The sequence below is a fragment of the Scylla paramamosain genome, chromosome 15 (assembly GCF_035594125.1).
Source record: "Scylla paramamosain isolate STU-SP2022 chromosome 15, ASM3559412v1, whole genome shotgun sequence".
NCBI lineage: Eukaryota > Metazoa > Arthropoda > Malacostraca > Decapoda > Portunidae > Scylla > Scylla paramamosain.
The window spans coordinates 5258512-5268806 of record NC_087165.1 but is presented as its reverse complement, the minus strand read 5'-3'; the positions used below and the strand labels follow the sequence as shown (position 1 = coordinate 5268806).

The following is a 10295-nucleotide window of genomic DNA, read 5'->3' as shown; positions in this document are numbered from 1 at the left end:
ATGCTGGATCCATCAGAAGCCGAAGCCACGTTTTCTTCGTGTAAACTACAGAAACCGAACTGATTCCTGCGGAAACCCTGGGGAAATTTGCTCTTGTAATATAGTTTGCAAACTGTACCTGTTGATCTTCAGCTCACATGTGAGGCACGCGTGCCTGCCAGTCACTTCAACACTTGAGTGAAGAAAGGCGAAGCAGTGAATCTGTCAGTGCAGAGTACTGACAGTCTCTCCTGAGTGCCATCAAACAAGACTATTGGTCATCACACACCTAAAGGTGTAGGTAAGCGTATCTCGTGCGGCGTATCTCGTGCGCCAGCCATCTTTTTTTTTTATTTTATTTTATTTTTTTTTTTGTGCACTGATCCAGAGTTCATGTTTCGCGATGTCATGTTTAATTTATGATTATTTTCTTGAAAAAAAATCTATAATATGCTCTCCCAGGTTTTAACTATCTTCATTGCGCGGTACCTGCTTTACACCATGTACGCCTGACATGTGTTCTGTAGTATCCTTGCGTGTTTTTTTTTTTTCCCCCATTCCTAAGCACATAATAAAAATGGATTCTTTCTTTAAGTTCCTATTCCCTCAACTAAAATGAATAGATAAAAAAATAATGAAGATCGCCTCCCCACCCCCCAGAGCAAAATTTGCGAGTTCGCAAAGTATTCTTTAGCATGGCAGAATATTAACCAGTGTCTCGGTAAGAAATGGATGTAGCATACGACGACTGCCGCTGGTTGTCATGCCTCTCCTCAATAAACGATGTTTGAAGCAAGACATGTGGCGTTTCACTGGGCTGGTGGGTCAGGCAACACGTGAGAGCAGAATCTACGACTTATGTCCCCTCGCTTGGAAATACTTGCTTTTACTCATAGCATCGAGTGTCGCTGAGGTTTCTAACAATATTTTGAGTAATTTCAAGATAAAGACTGCAGTGGGGAGGAAGTGACAAACAAAGATTGTCAAAGAACAGTGCAGTCAATAAGGCAGTGTAAAAATGACATGCAACTACATAACACTTGCTTCAAGCGTCTGTCGGTCTCATCGTGGCCCCAGGCGCATGGACGGAACGCGCTGTATTTTGTGCCTTTTATGTATGCTGTCCCGTGCCTTGCGGTCCCTTACAATTGTAAAGATGAGTTTTGAGGTTAAGCAAACGGCCGTGCGGCTTAATATTTACATACATAATGAAGCGGTCATCCTTCCGTCTCGCGCCCTCCTGCCCTGAGGTGTCAAGACTGTAGCAGTGTGAGACCGTGTCCGCAATATTTACTGGTATAAAAAAAAAAAAAAAAAAAAAAAAAAAAAAATATATATATATATATATATATATATATATATGATAGATAGATAGATAGATAGATAGATAGATAGAGTTAGATAGATAGATAGAAAGATAGATAGATAGATAAATAGATGGATAGGAGAGAGAGAGAGAGAGAGAGAGAGAGAGAGAGAGAGAGAAATATTTCCGTTACTAAAATGCTACAAGATAATAACGTAACTGACAGCTTACCCCGGAACAAGTTAAGAAGAGAGTGAGCAAAGACCACCAGGTGGTTACAAGGTTGACGTCTGGCAAGACACTGAAAGCTGTGAAATTCCCCACGTCACCCACCCGCCTGCCACCCACCTCTGGCACCCCGGGCTGGGCCTGCCAAGCACTACTCATTTTTCTTTAGTTATCAATTCCCACCACTTGAAATAGTTCTGCCCATACTTATGATTTACCTCCTGGACTGTATGCAAACCAAACATCTTACTTGTTGCAAACTACTTTCATTTCTTTCTCAGCAACAGAATGTGATCTCAATTTAAGACTAATGAAATTTTGTGGAAGTGATCAGGAAAATCCAAATTCAATTAAGTCAAGGCCTGCGCGGGACGAATGTGGCCACAGCCTCCGGGCGACCAGTCACGTCCCGCCCATCCAGCCTTCATCTCGACGCGCGGCTTCGCACCAGCGGCCAAGCGTACATCCGCACCTTCTTGAGCTCTTCATTTTATACTTTAATTAGTGACTTTTTACGACCGTCTTATTTCGCTGAACTGGAGACGTGGGACGTTCCACGACTGGCAATGACAATCTATGTTAATAAAGTGTATACGTGATTCAAATATTTTATCACTATTCTGTGCTGACCATTAGAAAGTCAAGGTCATACCGAGGTGTAAGCGTCAGAAAAAAAAAAAAAGTTGCTTCAGAACTCAACATATCTCAGATATAATAGAAGCCTTTTATGGTGTGTAAGTTATCGTGTGAAAGTCAGTCATGACCCGCAGACAAGTCTGGACATCAACGACATCAATGGTATGTATCTTTGCTTGTGTAGTCTGACATTACGTAAACGCAGACCTGTGGTACTAGACTTTAATATATTAAGTGTGTGTGTGCGTGTGTGTGTGTGTGTGTGTGTGTGTGTGTGTGTGTGTGTGTGTGTGTGTGTCCAACAAAATATCAAATAAATAATCCCACTCGTTCACTAGCACTTACATTTTTCCCCCCCTAAAGTGTCATTACCACTTTTACTGCTTGAGGAGTTGACAGACTGATCGAAAAACTGTCTTTGGTGAAACATCACGGCGACAGCTGGTCACCACCCAGTGCACGCCAAGACACTGACGCGATCGTGCCTTCGGTGCAATCTCAAGACAATTTTTCTTAAATACTCCCACACAGCGTGCTACCAATACATTAGTCTAGTGGAGACTAACATAGTGTCCTGCTCCTCCACTCGGTAATGGCACCCCGCCCCCCATACAGTTGAGTTACATGTTAACAAATATACAATAATCCTGCGTTATCTAGTTTTTAATGCAGTCTACACCTGTCACTTCATTGAGTGATTGAGGATCAAATCGGTCACCTTGCCACCGACCACAGAAGAGGTCTGCCACCCACTTCACATATTGCACTGTGCTTTTTTTTTTTCGGGGGAGGGGGCTTCCAAGGAGAAAGAGAAGAAACTGGGTAACAGTGAGCAGCAGACAAAGATTACCTTCGAATAACAAAAATAGTGACGAAGAGTAATGCTAGAAATGACTGAGAAGAATAACGAAGATAATTATAATCAACAATAAGAAGTGACAGCTACAGTGAGTGAGGAGTGATATTTGTAAACGAGTCATTCATGAGCGGTAGCACTGTAGAGAAATCACGTGAAAACCAGCACAAGATAAAGAACCGCTCTATAGCAAAATGAAGAGCGAGTCAGAACTGAGAGAGCTTATCTACGCATTTCGTCCTTATCCACTTTTTCCCACCCACCTCCACCCAAACGCTGTCTTCTGTTGGAGGCAAAGTGGTTGTAGGGAAAAGAGGGGAGGGACACGACGTGAGTCATACCCACCACCGCCTCCGCCCCTTCAGCCCACTAATAAAGAGCACGCGACTGGAAAGTTGGCTGTAAAAATCTCACCAGTTCAGGATCATCCCGGAATACGCGCTGATGTGCTTTGTATTTTGATGGTTCTGGTAGTCTTACCCTGATAACCCTTGCCGTGCGCACAGGAGGAAAAATGACTGAACTGCGTGACTGGCTGGCGGTGGAAATTAAGCGTTCATTCATTTAACCCCAAAGGAAGTCCTAATCAATGTAAATAGATAAAGATTTTAGAAATAAACGCATTTTTTTTTAAATCTCGTGCAAACTACGACCATATGCGTCTCTGAGTCAGTCAGTCTCTCTCTCTCTCTCTCTCTCTCTCTCTCTCTCTCTCTCTCTCTCTCTCTCTCTCTCTCTCTCTCTCTCTCTAAGATGTTCTTTCCCTCTCTGTATTAATCTCGACCATAAAGGAGACCAACAAGCAAACTATTCCTGTACTACACATCATAATGCCTCCACACACACACACACACACACACACACACACACAAGTGCCGCCTCTACCTTCTTTCCTCTGGTAGCGAATTCCACGGCGCAGGAGGTCCTGGGAGGCCACTGGCTCCCGAAAGGCTGTTCTGTCATCTCCGCCGCTGACTGCAATACCGCAGATTAAAGCACTGAAAAAAGTAAAACAAGTAAAAAAAAAAAAAAAGGATACAAACTAACCAGAGAATACTAATCTCCCCCCCCCCACACACACACAAGTGAAATGCCGTCATGAAATAAAATTATGTGAACAATGATGTGCATCCGTGTTCCTGCCTTCATGAAAACCAGGAATACGTGTATCTACTGGTAGGGCAGCATGTGGAGGCGTGGTGTGGTTGAGCGTGGCGAGGCTGTCCGGTGTGTTTAGGGGGGGGAGGGGGGGTAGATGGAGAAGCAGGTGGTAGCTTGACGGAATCTTGCTTTTGAATCACCTTTTTTTTTTCTTCTTCCTTCCTTTTTTTCTCTTTTAATGTAATAGCTAAATGAGAGCAAGGCGGAGTTCGAATGTAACTAACAATTATAGAAAATATCCTAATACATTTTCTTATGAATAAATAAATGTGATACTTCCCGTGGTCCAGAAGAAGTGCTAATGTATTAACTATTTTGGTAGTGGGAGTTTTTTTTTTTTTTTTTTAATTCTTGAGGCACTTACGGCGTACACGCAGTGGAGAAGGGGTCGGAGGAGGGGATGGAAAAGGGGGGATGGAGGAGAGGGAAGGGAGAAGGGGAACAAGGAAGGAGGAGGGAGGGAGAGTCAGCAGCAGGAGGCAAAGAGGCACGGCGAAGGGAGGTCAGGGGTCGCAGTGATGTGATGAGCCACCTCCGCTCTGCACCGGGCGCCATCTGCTGCCAGGGTGCGACGCTACTCGACCTCTGCCCCTTGCGACCCTGTCCTCAGCTCTCACGCCATCGTCCTTCCCTTCACCTCCGTATCGGCGCTTGTCACATCACCACCGCCCTAGTATGTGACTATTTATGTCAGTTATGCAATCCATTTCATGAATAACAATAGTTTCTTCCGGCATGGAGTGTGATTTCACTTGCCAAACTATTATGAAGGTAAAAATTCGCTGGTATAATTACAATATGTGATTTCCGTAACATTTGCAATATATTAGAAACTGAAGAAGCAAGAACAAGATTAAAAATGATACTTGAAACATGAACCACACAATTATCTTTCATTTAAGTTTTATATAATGAAAAATCAAAAGGTGTGGTTTTTAAAAAAAAATACCACAAGAAAGGTTACATGTTACTCAATACCTCAATCACAATGCTCAGATGAAGCTGGTTAGATCAATCCCGGCACCAATCACCCATGAACAAGCCAGGCCAGGACCGTCACGCCACGCACTCGCTGCCCACCCACGGGCGACACACCGATCCACGGAGGCAAGGACTGGAGATGAACCATTCAAGTTTGTGGTATCTCCTGTATGTGACTTGAATCTAAACTAATTAATTCTATGGATCATAATCCTCTCTCTCTCTCTCTTTCTCTCTCTCTCTCTCTCTCTCTCTCTCTCTCTGCTCGATGGTCCACGTTTTTTAATTCGATTGCGTTAACACCAACAACCAACGAAACGTTACCATATATTCTGGACCCGCGAGATTTACGCAGATATACATCAGCTTGCTTTTATAATCACACACACACACACACAAACACACACACACACACACACACATTGTTATGGCAAGGAAAGGAAGTTAGCTGTGTTAAAGTGCCTTGATAGAGCCTCACCAGAACCTCAGCGTCATCTGTCAGAGCACTGGCTCACCCCTCCCACGACCCAGCAGCCCAGCTCCTGCCACAGTCGGTCTGCTGTTCACTCCTCGCTGGCCCCAAGCGAAAAACTTGAAGATTAATTCTCATGCTGGGTCTCTGGCCACACACATTTGCGGTTTTTATTCCTTGGTGCTATTTCATTTGTAGCACGTCAGAAGATATTTGACCAGCTTTATTCAGATCTACAGCAGCAGCAGCAGCATTAAGTGGCATAGCAACAACAAATGTAATTGTTTTCACGAGCGCATTGAACTTTATGGTGAATCTAACCTGCCTGACCCCTGCCAAGTGTTCCCGTAATTTTCTAAACTATTCAAAATTATCAATCCTGAAACTCTCAACAGTATGATTACTGTTAACTGTCATAATTTTCTGGGAAAATTGGTTTTATTTGCAAAAATATTCTCCAGTAGCAAACTGAATTTACAGCAATTTATCCGATGTTAATAAATCTAATGAGGTAGCAAAAGTCCCTAGCACAAAAAGTAGAACATTTGAAGTACCTGCGCGGCGCTCACTGCCTTGTGGCGGCATGACCTAGCAAGCAGGTTGCACGAACTAGACCAAGATGAAAAGCGCGAGTTAAATTTCTATGAGGAATCTGCTACCATCAGTGTACCATTTAGGCTCGTGTGTGAGTCGACACTCGTTTATTTATTTATTTATTTTTTTTTTCGATAGTGAAATAACGCCCCGAAATGCATATTTTTAAAGATTCTGTTTATAGGTAATACAGATGAAATCATATAAAAATCAATCTGAAATTTCAATAACATTATCAGAATTATTAATCGAAAGTCAGATGCAGGTTAGTGAAATATTCCTATTACGAGACGTGACTGTTCTCCCGAGCATTAAACGTGCGCTGTAAGCACGAAGACATGCCAGGCTCTGTGGTACCGCTCCACTGTCACCGTGGTTGGTGTGTGTCCTGCACGGTTTCTGACGGATCAGCGTGCGTCGTCCAGCGTCTTCACCGTGTTTATTTGTCAGCTGCATCTACCCTACCTCAGTTTTATCTATATGCATTCTGAGGAATTATTTTCTCAGTTCTTTTGGTGTTCCTAAATTTGGTTCATCATAAAACATCGGCAAAATGTCCAATTTCTCTTCAAGTATAAAAACGAAATTGTTCATGGCTGGCAGACTCATCAAACAAGCATCCTCTATTCACTGGTCAAGCCCGTTTTTAAAAGATTACCACTATGTATGCATTTTGTATAAACTTTAAATGTAGACCAAAAGAAAGCACCAAGTTGTCAGTCTGCCATTCACGCACTGCCCCACTTACTCCTCCTATCACGGCGGCCACTGGCTTGTTGATTTACCACCAGCGTGTCCTTCACCCGCAGATTCTTTGCCGCCTCAATGCAACTTTCTGAAGTGAGTAGTGCCGCTGGTATAGTAAAGAAAGGTTTCTCGAAAATATATAACCACGACATTTTTATAGACTGATACCGTTCCCGTGTGTGATCCGGGACGAGGGTTCACGGCTTGAGGGGGAGGGTGCGCGGCCCGCCAGCCCCACACAGGTCACGGGTCAATTAGCAACTTCCCGTCGAGATTGAGTCGGTGGATGGTCCATTGTGTACCTGGATGGGTGGAAGGTGGCAGGGGTCTTCTTCCGGGCGCCACGCAGCTTTCCATCTGAGCTCTCCTGACTTCCGTGCCGCGTGCTGGCTTGGCTTAGTTCACTCAAGATGTATGTACAACACAATTAGCAATAACCCAGCACAAACAATACTGACTGTTATTATGATTCTCTTCTCTCTCTCTCTCTCTCTCTCTCTCTCTCTCTCTCTCTCTCTCTCTCTCTCTCTCTCTCTCTCTCTCTCCACGCCCCCTTCCCCCTGTTTTCCCGGCTCTCCCTCATTACTGGGTAGCTGTTTTTCCGTCACTACAATTTGCCAGTGTCTCCGTCTTCCTCAGTCGTCTGTTTTTGTCAAACAGCAACGAGCACCAAAGCACATCATCCTGTTAAGCCTGATAACGCAATGTTCACCCTAATGCTCCCGTACCCACTACACAGCCTAGCCAGCAGATCCCATACATAATCTTTCATCACCATCATCGACAACAGAGCACATTATCTGTTATCACCTCATTCTGAACTACTGTAGCAAAATCACGTGTTCCTATCATTGCCTACTTCACCACAATTCACACAAAGATAACAATTCCCATGCACCACCATCGATTCGCAACTTGTATTCCTAAACGCTGTGGAATTTCATAAAGGCTACTTTTGAGAGCCGCACAGATGTTAAGTCAGAATTCCAGGTGTGTTTTCCCCACTGATGAGGCAGACTCTGCTAAACTATCACTTCAACCATGAAAATAACCTTACGAATCCCAGCAACTTCTAATGGAGTCTTAAAAGTTGTCGAAGGAAGACGCCAAAATGGTTGAGAAGACATTCTGCAGAGCCTCGGCCTTTGTCGATATTTTCTTTTGTTAGACGGACGGCGGCAGTCATAAGCGAAGGAGAGAGAGAGAGACGTGGAGCGCGGTGGTGGCGTGTGGGGGCAAGAGGGCAGGTGACACCAAGGCAGGTGCTCCAGACAGCTGCCGCGAGGACTGACAGCAAATTGTGGTGCTGGTAACAATGATTATATAATTTAGAAATGGGAAAGGGATTTACTCTGGGGCGATGGGAAAAAGAAGGCGTATGTAACTACCACTGTACAAAAAAAAAAAAAAAAAAAAGACTAGAAATGAGGTGGAGGAAATTGTTCCTATTTCACTGCAAGTAGAATAATGTAGATAAGAAGAAAAAAAAAAGCTGATTCGGGAACAGAGTGAATCAAGAGATAAGGAAACAATGCTAAAAAGATAAATAGTAAAATGAACGCGTAAGTACGTACAGCACATATTCATAAATCAAGTAAAATCTAAAAATTCATCGGATGTGACGTAGATTAAGGAAAACGAAGAGCGCGATTCAAGTGAGGTAAAACAGATCCAGCAGAAAAAAAAAAAAAAAAAAGAAACTGCGAAGACAAAGACATAACGTTTCTACTCCGGATATTTATCAAAAACAAATCAAGGCAGACGTTAAAAGAAAAAAGAAATAACAGCTACAATTTTACAACAAAGAGAGAGAGAGAGAGAGAGAGAGAGAGAGAGAGAGAGAGAGAGAGAGAGAGAGAGAGAGAGAGAGAGAGAGAGAGAGAGAGAGTTCTGTTGCATTATATTTCAACAATAAGTATTAGGCCAGTATTCTTAAAAGACTAGATTTTCATTGGGATTTTTTTTTTTCAAAGCCCACAAACATGATTATATGGATTCCAAATGAGCATATATCCTTTTGGCCGTAGAGGATACGTATTAAACTATCACTATAGCTATGAAAGTTCTTTAAATCCCCAGAATAAAAAGAAAAAAAAGAAAAAAAAAATTCCTGCTACACCCCGGTAAAAATGGCCGTGATAAGACGCCGAAGTGTTTAAGTTTAGAAATGTGGTCCTTTGTGCCTCATACTCTTACAGTACATATCAACCCTTCCCGCCACCCAGCAACATTCCCATCCACTCCTCCACTTATAACCGCTCCGCCAGGTTTCCATCTCCTCGCCTTACCACTCCATCCACCTAGCTTTGTTCCACGATACCATATCTTCCTCCACTCCCAGTCCATCATCTTACCCTTGCCCATCACACCACAAAGTCAGCCACCACTGCATCAATCCTTTAGGTTCTGTCACCCCCACACGCCTGCCCTCCACCAAACAATCTGCGCATTTTTTATTTTTTTTTATTACAGGACTAACTTGATAATTAAGATTTGATTCAGGTTACAGTATAAAATAAAGAAAATTCAATATGATATGAACTCTCTCTCTCTCTCTCTCTCTCTCTCTCTCTCTCTCTCTCTCTCTCTCTCTCTCTCTCTCTCCACACACCCTCACCGGTCACCGTCGCCTCTCACTCTCGACTCTCTCTCCGTCCCTCCCTCCCTCTCTCTCTCTCTCTCTCTCTCTCTCTCTCGCCGCCCTTCTCACATTATTTCTGCATCACACGCCGCCCTCCTCAATTAGCAAGTCTATGCCCGCTGCTCAACAAAAGCTTACTGAACACTTGTGTACATTAACTTATGTGTCGAGGTGGATGTGTTTGCGTATGTGGGAACGTGTGTGCGCGTGTGTGCTCCCACGAGGTGGACACACACTCCACCTTGCCACTGTGCAACGCTCTCCTGGCCCCCCTCACCTGTCGCCCAGCCAGCCAACCGCTACCTACTGGCCTGCCCCACCTCTTCCATCTTACCCACCCGCCCCCAAGCACACCGCCTCGACCTCACATTACACGCTGGGAGGCCTGCTAGCGTGTGTGCCGCGGGACATCACTCACACATACACACACAGTAATAATAATAATAATGATAATAATAATAATAATAATAATAATAATAATAATAATAATAATAAAGTGTTTGGCGGTATTTTAATGTGTCGACACGGAGCCTGGGGCCGTATTAACAAAGATTCTTAATTATAGAGGTTTGACTCAGATCAACTCTTAAGCTTAGAGCTGTGTTTAACTTCCTAGGTTGTGCTTAGTCTAGGTGTTAAATTTAAGACAGGACCGGAGTCTGCTAAACTTTAAGAGTTATGCTAAGATTAAATT

General features: G+C 43.6%; 1 long non-coding RNA gene across 4 annotated transcripts in view; it reads right to left on the bottom strand.

Moving 5' to 3' along the window:
• Nucleotides 1-3766: 3766 nt before the first annotated feature.
• The window catches only part of LOC135107309 (uncharacterized), a 29040-nt gene continuing 22511 nt past the window's right edge, over nt 3767-10295 (bottom strand). The window contains exons 3-5 of one of the 4 annotated variants that reach the window (XR_010271693.1): nt 5145-5280; nt 4531-4836; nt 3767-3980 (exon numbers count right to left, since the gene is read on the bottom strand). This is a non-coding gene — a long non-coding RNA (uncharacterized LOC135107309). Of the gene's footprint in view, nt 4004-4530; nt 4837-5144; nt 5281-10295 lie in introns of all 4 variants that reach the window. The other 3 variants (XR_010271692.1, XR_010271694.1, XR_010271691.1) reach the window with 3 other exon arrangements.